General features: G+C 40.7%; 1 protein-coding gene across 2 annotated transcripts in view; it reads left to right on the top strand.

Moving 5' to 3' along the window:
- LOC121898877 (AT-rich interactive domain-containing protein 3B-like) overlaps positions 1–15,411 on the top strand; it is a 54,564-nt gene that overhangs the window by 11,515 nt on the left and 27,638 nt on the right. The window lies entirely within an intron of this gene.

A 15,411-nucleotide genomic window follows, 5' to 3' on the forward strand; every position in this document is an offset into this window, starting at 1 on the left:
CACCGTGAAGTTATTCGTCCAATAAGCATATCATATATCGTGGATCTGGTAGTCAATGAGATTATGTGAATTTTAGAAACAGAAGTAAGAGGATATTAAATACCACAATCTCTACGATTCTCCTGAAAAGTAGATTGTGGACGCCTTCAAGATCGATCACAATCAAAATCATCAGATGGCCCACCTCTACTCTTTAGCACATAGAATAATACTCTGTGCCACAGACACAGTTTTGTTGGTCATGAGGTTTGATTCACCGATTACATGTGAAGTGACTTCACTAAAATAATAATTTACAACGGTCGGTGTGTTGTAATGTTGCTCAGTGTAAATAAAGTCATACTGCCGTAGTGTGGTATTCATTTTTAGCACTCCGGAGTAATTTAATGATGCCTTTGATGGAAGTGAGTAAATTTTAGCTGTATAGCGTCTTGGAATAGATTGGAGAAAGCAGACAGACCTGAGGTTTACAATTAGCAAAGTAATCAGGCTGCATCTGCTTTAGGGCAGGGAGGAAGAGGAGATGTAGCCTATTTCCTAAATTTCATTGTGGCCAGAGATCCACTACCTGAAAATGCTAGGACACAAGACAAGTCTTTTTCACAACATTTTGTGGACTTAATCAAAGAAACGGTTCCAGTGTCGTAATGGAGTGCAAGGGAGCGACTTCAGCAGCTGTTTTACCTAGAGCACAACTCTATAATGCTGATACAGATCAATTAAAAATTCCCTGATCTGCCCAAGCCTGGGTTTCTGGTCCCAGCTTTGCTCCTTGTATAAAGGACCAGCCAGTGAGGAGGCTTGGAGGCAAAGAGTGAGAGTTACGAGAGTTGTCTATTGTTTGTGGTTTTCTTAGCTGTCTTGTGCCACTACTTTGGCTGAGCTCCAGGCTGGTGTCAGGGGCCTGTAGGTGCTAACTGGGCCACTGTGTCAAGGCCCTTGGGTAAACACAGCAGCTGACGGGGACCTGGCACAAAGCCATGCAGAGGAGAAGGAAGTAAAAGTGGAGGAGGCTTTCCTTTCACTGTAGCCCGCCTGCTTTTCAGCTTGCACACTCATTGCGCTGCTTGCCAAAAACCCATGTAGTTTATAGTAGCATGTGGCCACGCTGTTTGTCTGCCAAATCTTCAAACACAAGCTGAGCGTAATCATGTGCTTGTAAGAGGGCGCTACCATGAGAGGAGGAAGGAAGAAAAAAAAAGAAAAGCTCCTGGCTGCTGCCCAGGAAATGTCACATTACACTAAAAGCAATGTGTTCACAGATCAGTTTCAAACATTTACACTCTACACTCAAGGCTGTACGTCATCCAAAGCTACTCCCTTTTTGGATCACAATTATCACTAGAAACCACCAACAAGCAGTGTGTCTGTCAAAGCCACTGGCCAGTAATCCTAAATGTTGTGCCAGTGTACACACAGCTTCATATAGGAAGAAAACAAGCTTATTCCCACTAGCATGAGCAAAGTCCTGTTTGTAACATAGTGATTCATTTACACAGTTTATTGTGCAGCAGATGTATGTTGACATATTAGAGTTTTATTTTCTTTGGGATAAAATCACTTTTGCAGATGAAATGCTCAGAATTGTGCTTATCAAGCATTTCTTAAATGTGTTGATGTATCTACAATAATGTACGTAAAGTAATTGAATAAAAAAAGCCAAAGAAATGGACAGATAATCACATTATATAAGGGGTGTAATGAAAAATCAAACTTTGATTCAACAGGGCATGCTGCTGTCATGATATAATGCACAAAAAAGAAATACCTGGTAATCTGCACTACATCTCCATTATCAGTTTATTTATTCAGCTTTATAGAAGTGAAGTATTTCAGACTATGCAATAAAAAAGTAAAATGTTTGACCCTTTTCGATTAATGTATTGGTGTCATCAGCACACACATTGTTGGATGTATTGAATTAAAAGTTGTGTATTGAATCATTGAATTATTTCAGAAAAAACCTGCATCAGGTTTGTGACTTGTAGCTGATCTGGTTAATAGACAATCACTCTGTGAATAGTACTATGGACCATGTCAACTGCAGTCGATAATTTCAAAAGCCATGTTAGTAAATGATTAAAGAGTGGCACAGAAAATTGAATTATTAACAGCGGGGGCTACAGTGAATGTAGGTTATTATAGAACTGTATGTTGTAGCTTGAGGAGGTCTGCAGTGTAGAATTTTTCCATTGTTCTTAATTATTTGACAACAGAAATGTAGTTGGGATTATGCCATTGTTAATGTGCAGGTGAGTGCAGCTCTCCATGTCTGAAATTTACATAAAGTGCATCGGATTACAAGCCTCTTTTCGAACAAACATCAGCATATTAATGAGGAACATGGTTCAATAATGTTAGTGGTAGATTTGGGATGCCCCAACCCCCAGCAGAGCCAGCCTTGATTAGCCAGCCATCTGGTCAAACAAAGGCATCTCAGGTTTTCCTGCCCTAAATAAATGTGATTAGAAAACCTGAGGAAGCCCTGTGCTTTCAGCACAGACAGGACGTGTGGTCAGGCTATTTATTTTTTTAAAAGCAGCAAGTACAAAATGATTGATAGCACAACATTGGAACACTTTTGGTAGTGTTGATCACACATACTTTGGAATCACACTTAAAGTAATGTGCACTTTACATTAGTGACAAAAATGTCAGAGCAAGTTAGTTCACCAGCTAGAGGATTGTGCTTTATGGAGTTAGCAGGGTTAAAAAAACATTATTTACAGTGGTTAAAGCTATGCACCATAGGAGCTGAATTAAATTTGTACTAGCTTGAGTGAATGTGAACTACTGTATGTACTGTGCAAATATCTGCTCAATTGTTAATCTGTCTTTGGAAACACTGTACGTCTTTGTAGGGCTGGGCGATGGTTTTCACAATAAAATCTTCAACAATAAATAGATTTTTTTCCAATAGTTATTTTTGAGTTTGTTTTCCTCTGCCCACAAAAACACTTCACAAACAGCCCAGCGTACAGCAGAGAAACAAGCACATGTGGTTGACGCATGTTTCCAGCCCCTCCCACTCACAACAACTCAGAATGACCACCTGTGTGGAGTAGCCTACTCAGAAGAAAATGAGCAGCTGCCAGAGCAAAACCGAATGCAGTGTTAACCACAGAATTAGATTTTAATTATGGTGGTAGCGTGGCTGAGGACACCGGGGAGAGTGAGTGATAACGCCAAGCCTGTGGCTGGCATGCTAATCTGCTAGCTCACACCAACAATGGTTGGCAAACCTCAACAAACTTTTCTGAGGGCAGGACTGCATCCCAGTTTACCTAACAAGGTTAGTTACTTGTCAAGCCTGAGAAAGTCGACAGATTAGTCTTTCTTGCAAGAAACCTGTAGTGAAGATGCCAAAAATGTGCAACATAATCATCCTCAACATTGATAAACTCTTTATTTTATTTTATTTTATTTTATTTTATTTTATTTTATTTTATTTTATTTTATTTTATTTTATTTTATTTTATCAATGTTCATTAGTAAACTACCTCTAAAATGTTTGAGAGATGTTTGAAACAAGGTATTTGATGTGATGGGAATCATAGCAGTTGTTTACATATTTATTATTTTATTTAATCATTCAGTGTTTAATGTAAAGCCATGTTGGTTCTGTTGAATGCTTCTCACCTATTCAGTCTGATAATAAATGATTGTATATTATAGACCATAATTAACCTTCTGGTTTCTATACGGTTCTGTCCTAAAGAGAATATTCTTCAAACTGTAAATTGAGCATTATTATTATTGTTATTATTATTATCATTATTATTATTATTAAATATATATTGTGATAATTAGGGACATCGATCAATATAGTGTGATAAGATTTTTGGCCGGCCCTCATCTATGCTTTTATTGGTTTGACTATTCTCAATATGTGCTTTTTTTCTGCGGTTGTAATAGAGTCTATTTGCTCTTTTATCTATACCATATTGCCTGCTGCTGCTGCAGTAACCCAATTTCCCCATGAGAATCATTCATCTAATCTGATCGTATGTGCTACATTTCTGTGATGTCTGCTTATGGACTGAACTGCAGCATAGAGCATAAAGCAAACGTGTAAGTGGGTCTGGTATTTATTTTTTAGGATAGTACTTTTATTTCTGACACCCAGATTGGCAAAATACACAGATTTTACTACTACTCGTACTCTAATTCACTTTTTCTCATCAGCACAGCGGTGAAAAAAACATTTAGCTCACAGCTTCTTATTTTTAGACAGAGCTGACAGTCGTTATCGCTGGTTACAATGATGCTGCCAGCGGTGGATTATATCAGCTATTGCTAATTAAAGTTAATTGTTTGAGTAACTTGTTGAGAGGCCAAAATTAAACTGGGATATTGTTGGTTTATATGCTCTCTGACAGCCAGTGTCTGTACTTGCTAAAGATTATTTTACACTCCACTCTGTAACATCAATGTACAGCGGACTGTGTTTCTGTAGTTCCAACAACTCCAACAGAGTGATACGTCTTCTCCAATAAAAGTATCCAGATCACATCAAGTCAACTTTATGAGTCACATTCTCCCAGTAAAACTTCAATTATATTGATAATTTAAGGGACTAGATAAGTAATATCCAGTACTAGAGCATATGTTATTATATAGTTAACTATTCAGGGTTGGTTTGCAATAGTAGAATGCTTTGTGTGGTTTGTCTGATGCAACAATGAGTGGAGTTAGCTGATTAGCTAGTAGAGCCGGCAGCTGATGTAATGCAAGCATTATTTATCCATATATTCATGTTACACAATAAAATTACATTGCAGGTCACATACAAGTACAGTGTTGGGTTACACAAACTGGATTCTCAGTTTTTTTTCAAACCAGTCAAAAAGTTTCGTTGTAAAGGACCAATGCAAAAAGTAGTGCCAAGGCCCTACCACACAGCATGCCTAACATTTTATTCGGTGAACTTGATAGTTGCTGGTCTAAATACAGTTACACATTGACAGCATAACTTCCACAGCAATGACAGTGAAATGTCTTAAGCTTGGTTTTCTTATATTTTGGTTCAGTAATCTCCATACTAACAATGAGTTTTGTATGGTATGTTTGTTCTTTCAAGTTTTTTGGTGTCTTTGCTGTCTTTTGAGTGTCCAGTAGAGATGTAGTGGCTTGTCAGACCCTGGAGATGAGCTCCAGATGCGTGACGGGTTGCACCATCCCAGATCGGGTCCCTGGGGGGTACTGGCCTGTCAGAGGTGGAATGCCCCTGCACACTTAACGCTAGCTGAGAGGAAACAGATACCTCTGGCTCTGAACAGGGAAATCGCTCCCTATCGATTAGACTCTACAGAAAGCTGTGAATTGCGCTTATGGTTTGAACATTTGATACTGCGGATTCAGAGAGATAGTCATAACACTAACTTCTCTGATGGAGGAAACCCTCATAATAACAGGACTGGTTTTATACCCCCCCCCCCCCCCCCCTCCCCAATACCTCTCTGCCCCACCACCATACACCAGACAAAGAAGTCATTTACCCATCTGACTGCAGGCGTTGTGACCTCTGTCATTTCATATGTAATTAGATGTGATGTGTCCTAATAGCAGTCAAGGTTTTTTGTTGATTGTGAATGTATCAAGTTCCCGGCGCTGTCACTATAATGAGAATGTATATAAAGGCCTATCAGGTCTGTGTGATGTCTCCAGCTGCCATTAGCACGGGGGTGAAGTGGATGCTTGCTCTTTGAAAGATATGAGATATGCAAGGTATTTTAACCAAGGCTTTTAACCCAGAAGAAACCCTCATAGCTGCTTCAACCTGAATGCAGCAGAATAGCTTGTTTCTTACAAAGGGCCTTAAAATTTGGGGGTTTTTTGTACAGATTTTTTATTGTTATTTTGATTCTGTGAGAATCTGAATATGTTTTTCTGAAATAATAAATACTTTGCATATTGGAATTTACTTAATATCTGTCACTGTACACTTCACACAGCAAAACTAATAGCTTCAAATCAAATTATCCGCGATGGGGCACCGAGGGGGCCCCGTGCAAGTCTGTGCATAGTTCAGTTGGAAAATCCAGTCTCTGAGGTCTAGTTTCTTGTGGGCCTGAAAGACCGCTGGAAAGGGTTAACTTATAGAGTACTGTATGTGGTGGCACAGATGTGATTCACTAAAATGTTTGCTCTGCCTGTGAAAGGGTCTTTGAACCAATGAGTGTGAACTTCTGGCCACACCAGCCTATAAACGTTGCATTTGTGTGAGGCAACGAAAGGGGCCAGCTAGTGTAATGGGGGATGGGGCCTCTGCTTGTGGAATGTGGTGTCTTGGTGAAAGGGCTGGAGCTGTATGCAGTCAGTTTATTTGGCAAACCAGACTTTCTAGTCACCAACAGACATGTTTACCCAGGGACAAAATATGCAGATCCTCCCCTTTCTTTCAGACATAGGTCTTTCTTGTTGGTTAAGCTGCCAGTATACTCCGTCAGAACTGTTTGTCGGATGGTTGAATAGCCTCCTCCCCACACACCTTTCAGACTTTGGAATTGGGGTGCTGCGTTCAACAATTTTCGGTAACTTTAAGAAACCAAAAAAAACTGACAATCCAACATTCACACCCACTTCACACAGTGATTGGCCAGCTGTGCGTAGGTGAGAAAGGAGCCAGGGTTTGAACTAGTCTTTCAAGCTCTCTGTTTTTCATTCTTTACACAACTATTTGTCACTTTTCACGTCTAAAACACTATGAATTCCTTCCAGGAGAGACAGTGAAAATGTGCACCTTTAACCCCCATATTTAAACAATATCTCATCCCCCACTCTCTTTGAAGGCCGGCTTTTCAGTCTGAGTGGCCGTTCAGAACGGCTATAAACACTTGATTTCTGATGTGGTTGGACAACATTGACTACAAACCTTCCTTACAGTGTCCTCTCTCTCTCTCTCTGGGTCTGAAAATGGACGAGGTGAAAAAGTGGACTGATCAGTGTATAATTTAGTTTTTTTCTCTGTGAGTGTCTGTCTGCCTATTTTCATTTTGTCTCTCTATCTTTGTCTCCCTCCCTCTATTTTTCCCGTTTCTCTTTTTCAGCTTTGTAATTGGAGTGATTAATGGAGGGAGGGGTGGTCTTGCCTGGAGGCCTGTTTTTCAGTGGCCTGTTTAGAGGTGCAGCATTGCTGAGGCCAGGGCAGGTAGAAACACGTTCTGCCCCTGGACGTTTAGCCCCTTGTCCCCGCCACTTTGTCTGTTCCCCAAAAAGCCAGAAATCCCCTCCAGCTACAAACATGACCGGACATTCAAAGGCAGGCATGCCCCTGGGTTCTGTTTTCTGCTGCCGGCCTGCTCTCATGTGATATGTGACCTTTTTTATGCTCTATAATAATTCTTAATGAGAGCAAAGAATCAGCAGTGGATCTGTTTGTAACTAGGAACTCTACCATATGTTCCCGAGTGGCAGCGAGATTTACTTCCCTCTCGTCGCACATGGAATCACGATTAGCCAGAGCCTTTGTTGGCGGTAGCGTATGGCAAGCTCACCATGAGATCCTTTACAGTATTTAGCAGATAAAGGACACCATCCGCTCAGCCTAACGCCCCCGCCCCTCAACCCCCGCCCCTCACCCCTCACCCCCTCCCCATGGCAAAAGGCACTATAAATGATTCCCGGAGTCCCGCAGAGGGATCAGGGCTGCAATTATTTGATTTGGATTAGAAATCGCTGCCCCCTACAATGCTCGTTTTTACAGGCATGCTGAGAGGAAGCAGATTCGCTTTCTTTGAGAGCATGAAGGCGGCTTCACAGATGGACTTAAACTGAAGGCAGCAAGGCTCTCATTCCTCAGTAGATGAAGAAACAGGCTTACTGTATATGCAATCTGCTTCAATCACATATCCACTTCTATTCACAAATTCCTGTACAAAGAAAATGCCAAACAGTTTTTATCTTTATCTAGTAGTTGTAATACCTTTTTCACTCAATTGTACAAATTAAGCAGTAGTTTAACTACTAAGCAAGTGTGAAGCCTCTTTTCTGGCTACTCTCCATTTATCACTGTTGTTGGCTGTGATCCAGATTTCTGTCGGAGGCCTTGATTAAATTACTGCCGCTGTGTCTGTTTAAAAGATTTCCCTCGCTGAACTGTTTTGACAGGCAGCAATTTGGCTAAAAAAGATTAGCCCGGGAATGAGATGTTAAGAGTACCTGTGGGATGAGAGGGGCTCTCTTGTTATTGTGAGGTCCTGTTACTGGTGTACAGGAATGTTGGTGAATTTCGCTAAAGTCACCCTCTCTTCTGTCTCTATTCCGGTAGAGCTCGCACCGAGAGCACTGCGTCATTTCGTTACTCTTGATTTACTGCCTCGGCTTGGTAAAGGGATGTTGCTTGTATGTGCATGTAATTTGTTTTCAGTGAGGATAGGTGTGGCTGTTTACACCTCTTTTTTTGTAAACTGCAATTTAATGAGGGTTTTTCCATGTGTTAGGTGGCGTTCAGACCGACTTAAGCTCTGCATTAAAAAAAATGGAGCATTGAGCGCTAATGCAGCCGGGTTACCGACACAAGGGTCTCCGGCAAAACAACACTGGATCGTCCGGCAAAAAAGTTTAACGTGACTCAACTTTTGGTGCAACACAATGTGATCTGGCAAGACGCTGCATTCGCCAGTCATATACATGCAAGCGCACATTCCCGGTGGATTACTGCCGTTTACATTGTGATCGTCACGATGAAATATAAAATAGTTGCCACCACAATAACTTTCCCGACTTGTAAAATCCAGTCTTTGAGTATTACAAACTGCTATGCACAGTTCTGGTGTCCATGTGGGAGTTGCCATTTACAGCAAGCCATGGGTAGTCAGCTGTAGAAGAAGAAAGCGGGAAAAGCTGAACGCAACAGTCATAGATAAAACTTATACAGTGGCCATATGTCACCACTTTACAGCATGTGTGTTTTTCTACTTGCTTTTTTCGTCTGCTCATCTTTATAATACATTATCTAGTTAGTGGTGTTTTTAAAAGGAGTGTTAATGGGTCCAACGCCTGTTCACCAAAACTGGGCAGTGTCCGACCCACATCCAACCTGGGTCAAGAGGATTGTTGTGAGGGAGGGTCGGCTGATGCTGGTCGACCCTAATCACTGTGTCAGTCTGAACTGGGTAAAAGTTAGGGTGTTCAGTTGTAAGTGAAGGGGTTAGGTCACTCTGGGAGCTGTGATCCTGCCCTCATCTCAGTTTCCCTGGCGTGGCGGTAGATGACTGAGGATGATGAGTATTGACGTGTGCTGTGAGATTGCGTCCGGAGGGGGCTGGGGACTTCCCTGTGTTTGCACATCCAGGGCTATTGATTTTGGCCTCCTGTTCAATGACTGTGGCCCTGGGGATTTGGTCTGCAGCGTGTAGCTGTGTATTGTGGGACACAGAGCCGTGACAGTAGCTCGGAGTGGGAAGTCAGGAGATAGGGGATTGGCTCAGGGCTAAAAGGACTTTGATATGGCAGAGACACGTGCCTCTCTTCATTAGGCCTTGTTTAGTCCGCAGGATCACACTGGCAGGCTGCTAAATAACAACTGTTCTCTGGCCCACTCTTGCCAACATGTCACTTATGTCATCTAACCTGTTATCTATAGTATGAAAATGAACTATTTCACATAGGTTCAGTGCTGTCTATACAGTATGCAATTGTGGAAATTAGCTTGATCTAGTTTTCCCCCTACTTTTATTATTTTGAGATAAATCCCAAAGCGAGTCAAACACCATGAATATTTCCATCACCCAATAGCTGCTATTTGAGCCCACCCAACCTCCTACTGGAAGAGTGAAGGCAAATCACATGATGCTTTTATTAAGGACAAGCCTCTTCATCTAATAACAGCTCCACTATCAAATTGGAGAAGTGCTGTCAACATCCTGAGCAATCAATGCCATCCATCCCCCACTCCCCAAGCAGCAGCCATTAACCCTTTTTGTTCCGGCATGCCTGGCCTCACTAAAATGGTGGCTCTACTCCAGACATCTTTCTATAATGGCTGCGTAGAATTACCCCCAAGCTATGCATTGACATTCAAGTAGGAGTGTGTTGTGAGGTTTGTGTGATGCAGATGGTGGGATATGCAAAGAATGTCAACTTGTTGTAGACTATCCACTGTAATGTGTGACAATAATGTCACATGATTGCACAGTCCAAACGCATAGATTTCACAACTGGTGCAGTCAAAATTGAGTGGTCTAGGAAAAGGGACTCACAGGGAGACAAAAAATGAGCCAAATCTTCCCCATGTCAAAAATGGACAATAATAGTTTGTGTAATGTTATCAGCACTGGAATAACAGTGGAGATTAACCCATTTTTACAATCTGTACAGGGTAATACCAAATGGAATTACGTGGTAACCACCTGGGCCATCTGCATGAAACCTTTTCCATAAAAATCACTTTTTTAGGCACAGGAGCACTTTTTGCATATTAATGTGTGGACAGCCCCCCCCAGCTCCCCCACCCCACTTGGCGATAGCCAGCTACAGCTCACTTCTCATCTCATCTACCTTATTCTTATCCCTGATTTGGCCCTGCGCCAGTCAGTCACGTATGGTCATAATGTGATTAGGCCACCCACAGCCTGGCCAATAAACCTGCTAACAGCATGAGAGAGACAGAAAGGAAACATGGGCCGCTTAAACATATGAGGGCTTCAGTTCATCCCACATCCAACACACACACCCTGCAATGTATGTGCACAGACACACACACGCACGTTTAATGTGTTTATTTGAATATTATAATTTAATTTGACCTAATTGAAATTGTAGTTTGCATATATACTTTCAGGTGTTTGGCTTTAGGACTGCCTAAAATGTAAAAAAAAAAAAAAAAAACTGGCAACAAAGGCACACACAAGATGCATACATACACACATAGTATTATATTCGAAACAATTACGCAGTATATCAGGCAAGTCAAGGCTTGTACGTCTCTGTCATGAACGTAGTAGGGTGTGGGAATTTCTTTTTTTAAAGAAGTTATTTCAGGGTGGAGCACTGGATGTGATGAAGGGGCTGAGGTGACTGATCATAAGGAGTGGTCCCAAAACATCAGTATCCACTCTAACTTGACAAAAAGCAACATAGTGTTAACATTCCTCAGCTGACCAAAGTCCCAATTCAAGAGCCAACATGTCTATTCACGGTTAAGGGCTTCCATGTTTCAATTACTGTTCTTTTTTTGAACCAGCTAGAGAAGCAGACATGGTTTCTTAGATGCAAATAATGTAAATTGCCCTGTTTTTGTTGTGTTTTTAAAAAAAAAAAAAAGGGGTTAGTCTATTCTTAAAGTAGTTTGGTTTTATCTTAACTGTCATCTGTCCTTTTCATCATAGCAGCTGCACAGCCTCAGCTTGCTCTCCACATACTACGCAGCAGTTGAAGAGGGACAAACTGTCAATTCTTGTTCAATGCAAAAGAGCTCTCCATGTTTCAGTTAAAGTGATGCTACAATAGTCTGTTGGGGCAAACACAGGTGGATATGTTGTTTTGTTTAAGTTGCCATTATGTGGGTGGGAAATTGCAACAGATGAATGCTGGGATACTAGTCTGTCCCAGTATGAGACCTTTTTCTAGGTTGTGCTCTAGTCAAACAATCAAAAAAGCATTTAATTCAGAGGAACCAACATAAGTGTAACATTTGACTTTATGATTTTTTTCTTTCTACACATGGATATCAGCCTAGTAGGAATGATTTCTGTTTGTGGGACAGTAAAGATCTGAAATCAACTGAATTGAATGAAATATTACTTTTGTTCGTATCTCCCACCTCTATGTACAAACACCATTTTAAAAAAAATAAAGAAAAAGTATTATCTCCAGTTACTTTGGCCCTCATTAACTGCACAATTAAAAAGGACGTCAAAATGACTGTTCTACATGGTCAGTGAGAGGAAAAATTCAGAATCAGTGGCAGTTTCACTCTTGTGAAAATGAGAAAGTAATGATCCAGTTTTTTTTAGCCAAATCTTGTCTATTACAGGCATCTCAGAAAATGTAGTAGAAGCAGAGGAGGGAGAAGAGCAGGAAGCTACAGCCTGACACTGACTGGACAGTGGTGTTCTGTCATTTTAGACCTTTGTTCTCAGTTGATGTTTGGACCACCTTGACCTCTGCGCTCCCATGACACAGAGTGTCCCTCAGGGAGGCACGAGTGTGTAGGTGTGCATGTGGTTTGTGTGCAAACACATTTGTGTTCCCCTAACAAATCCAAGGCCAGTAACCCAGCAGCTACTGTCTGCTCTTTTGTAGTTACATCTGATACTATGAGCTGGGAGCTCCCTCTCATTTTGGAAGCCTCAAGTTTTTTTTCCTTTGGATAAGAGCATCTGTTAAATGACTAGACTGTAAATGACATATCACTAAACAGAGTTCAACTATCAGTGTACTCTGTATCTACGTACACACACAGTAGATGAAGCAATTTGGTTATACTGTCAAAAAAAAGTCTTTATGAATGATATTTGTTATAATAATAATACACACACAGGTTTATTTAATTATTATTAAAGACTGGTATTGATATTCCACACGTTTGTGTTCCGGTTTTTCCAGAATATAACTTGTTTGTACGACGTGTTTAAAAAAAAAAAAAAAAAAAAAAAAGCAGGGCCTCATAGTGAGGGGGAGATGCAGTAATTAGGAAATGGGATGATGGTGTACCTTTTCAGACAGTCTCTCCTGGAAGGCATTCATAGTTTTGCACTAAACACAAAAAGTGACACAAATAGTTGTGTAAAGAATGAAAAAAGAGCCTGAGAGAGCAATTCAGAACCTGCTTACTTTCTCACCACTGCAATCACTGAGTGAAGTAGATGTGAATGTCGGTTTCGGAAAGTTACTGAAATTGTTGGACACCAGCGCCCATTATTTTGACTTTAGAAAGGTGTAGGGAGCATTCCGCAGCCATTTGACCATCCGACAAGCAGTTGATGGAGTATACTGGTGCTTCAACAGAGTACCGTAACTCACTAACTAACAGAATAATGGTGTTTCACATATAGCTTTATGGCTCCCCATTTGGTTATTGCCTGTGAGATTACACAGTGTCGACTTCTAGGCAATTGAATAGGAAACATTCTGCGTGTATAAAAGGTGCCGAATGCAATTTTTATGCCTCTGCGCCACCGACATCCCAGAGGCATTATGTTTCCTGGTTGTCTGTATGTCCATCCGTACATCTGTCCGTCCGTCCCATTCTGGTGAACAAGATATCTCAGGATCTACTTGAGGGAATTTCTTCAAATTTGGCACAAACGTCCACTTGGACTCAAGAATGAACTGATTAGATTTTGGTGGTCAAAGGTCAATGTGACCTCACAAAACACGTCTTTGACCATAATTCAAGAATTCATACGCTAATTATGACAAAGTTTCACACAAATGTCTAATAGGATAAAATGATGAAGTGATGATGTTTTATATCCAAAAGGTCAAAGGTCAACTTCACTGTGACATCATAATGTTCTGCAAAACAGTTTTCTGGCTGTTATTCAACTCCATAATTCAGGAACAGAAGAGGAGATTGTGACCATACTTCACATTTGGTCTGATACTGAAATGGTGACATTAATCTTGGTGTCCACCTGTGGTGATTGTATAGATCTTCTGTGCTGCTGGGTTGTCATCTATTGGATTATTTTAGAATTTGTAGCTTCTTTGCAGTGATATCATATCTGAAGCATTGTCTATCAGAATCAGCTTTATTGGCCAAGCAGGTGAACACATACAAGGAATTTGATTCTGTCTTTATTCTCTTTCTCTCAATGAACTTACACACTAATAGACATACAGCAGAACAAGAACAACAAAGCTGAGGCAAGGGAAAGGAAATGAATAACAAGTTAGAAAACAACAAAATGAATAGTTTTCTAGGGAGTTGACTAGGAAGGTTTTTGCTTACCACTGTAGCTGAGAAAACAATCTTGCGATGAATGGGTGAAGAGCCAGGGCTGAAATACTGAAGAGGTAATGAGCTGATTGAAGGCAGGTTTTGGATGAGCTGAGTCACTTTGTTCATAGAACAGCAACACAAATCACATCATGGTCACTGTAGGAGGAAGCAGGACAGGGGGCCTCCTGTTCCTCTGGTAGTCCACCACAAGCTCATTGGTTTTGCTGATATTGAGCTTCAGGTGACTATCGTTACACCATGTGACGAAGCTCTCTATCAGTCCTCTCTAAAAATAGTCTTTAAGTGAAGACAGCATGTTTCTCACTGGAAATTACTCACTGGAATCAAACATGTCAATATAATGATAACTTAATTTCGCCAAAAAGTACACTTTATATCTTTTTATTAATTTCCATCAAAGTCTTCACTACAAATATTATATAGGTAAGTCTAGACAGACATGGATGTAAAACACAACTTGACTGGTTAGCGGAGGCATACAACCACAAGGCGGTATTTCTAGTTTTTCATACAAGGGCAAGCGTGAGATTATATGCTGCAGTCTGAATTATCTTCTGTTATAATTGTTTATAATGGTTAAAGGTTAACAGAAGTGGTCAAACTGTGTGCAAAGGTCTGTAAGTCCTTCAAATGTACTATACATTTACCTTCACATGATGATCTTGCTGTAATCTCTGTCACATACTGTAGATAATGTTGACCGCAACATGAACTGTGATTTTGATAAGCACTGCTTAACTGTATTTTTAGACTAATTTCAACACATGGTATCAGTATATGGCCAATATGATAAAATGATGATCAGAAAAGAAAAACTCATGGTTTTATTCTATTTTGGCTGTAATTTTGAAATGAACTTGAAATACTAGTTTTTAATACTGGAAATGAAGTATTTTGGAACTTAAGTTTTCATGCTAGTTTTAGTAGATAAATAAACCCTTTTCCCATTTATCAATGTTGTGAAAGTTAATTTCCAAACTTAACTAATAAAGATTAGTATTTTGAGGACCTTTTAATTTTTCCTGTGTAAGTGAGGATGTTGCCTGTTCTAAATAGCAGATAAGTCTAATCTGAAACAACTCATTTAGTGTGTTTGCTGGTTAATGGCTGATGAGTATTTGTTTAGGGAGCATGAATGTTGACAACCGTTATACGTACAGAGAGTGAGAGGGTGAAAATGACTTGCTCTCAGGGGCCTTGACAACCTTTGCCCTCCTGGCTCTCGTTTCAGGCCCCGTAATTGCCACTGACCAATGGGCTCCCGGTTGAAACTAGACCCTGAGCTGGAGCTATTAACGTCCCCCTCCAAACGGATCTTGTTTTGATTCCTGATGCTTTTATAGGTTTTGTCTTTAGGAGACATTCCTGGTCGGCACATACCGTGCACCCCTTTCTGCCCCTATTTTCCTTCCTTCCCGTCTTGTGGGGCCATTGCCCCCCTCCCTGCACTCACAAACATACACACAGCCATGATCAGCCTCTGCAGAGAGTGTGTGTGTGTG

This window comes from Thunnus maccoyii, chromosome 1 (assembly GCF_910596095.1).
Source record: "Thunnus maccoyii chromosome 1, fThuMac1.1, whole genome shotgun sequence".
Classification (NCBI taxonomy): Eukaryota; Metazoa; Chordata; class Actinopteri; order Scombriformes; family Scombridae; genus Thunnus; species Thunnus maccoyii.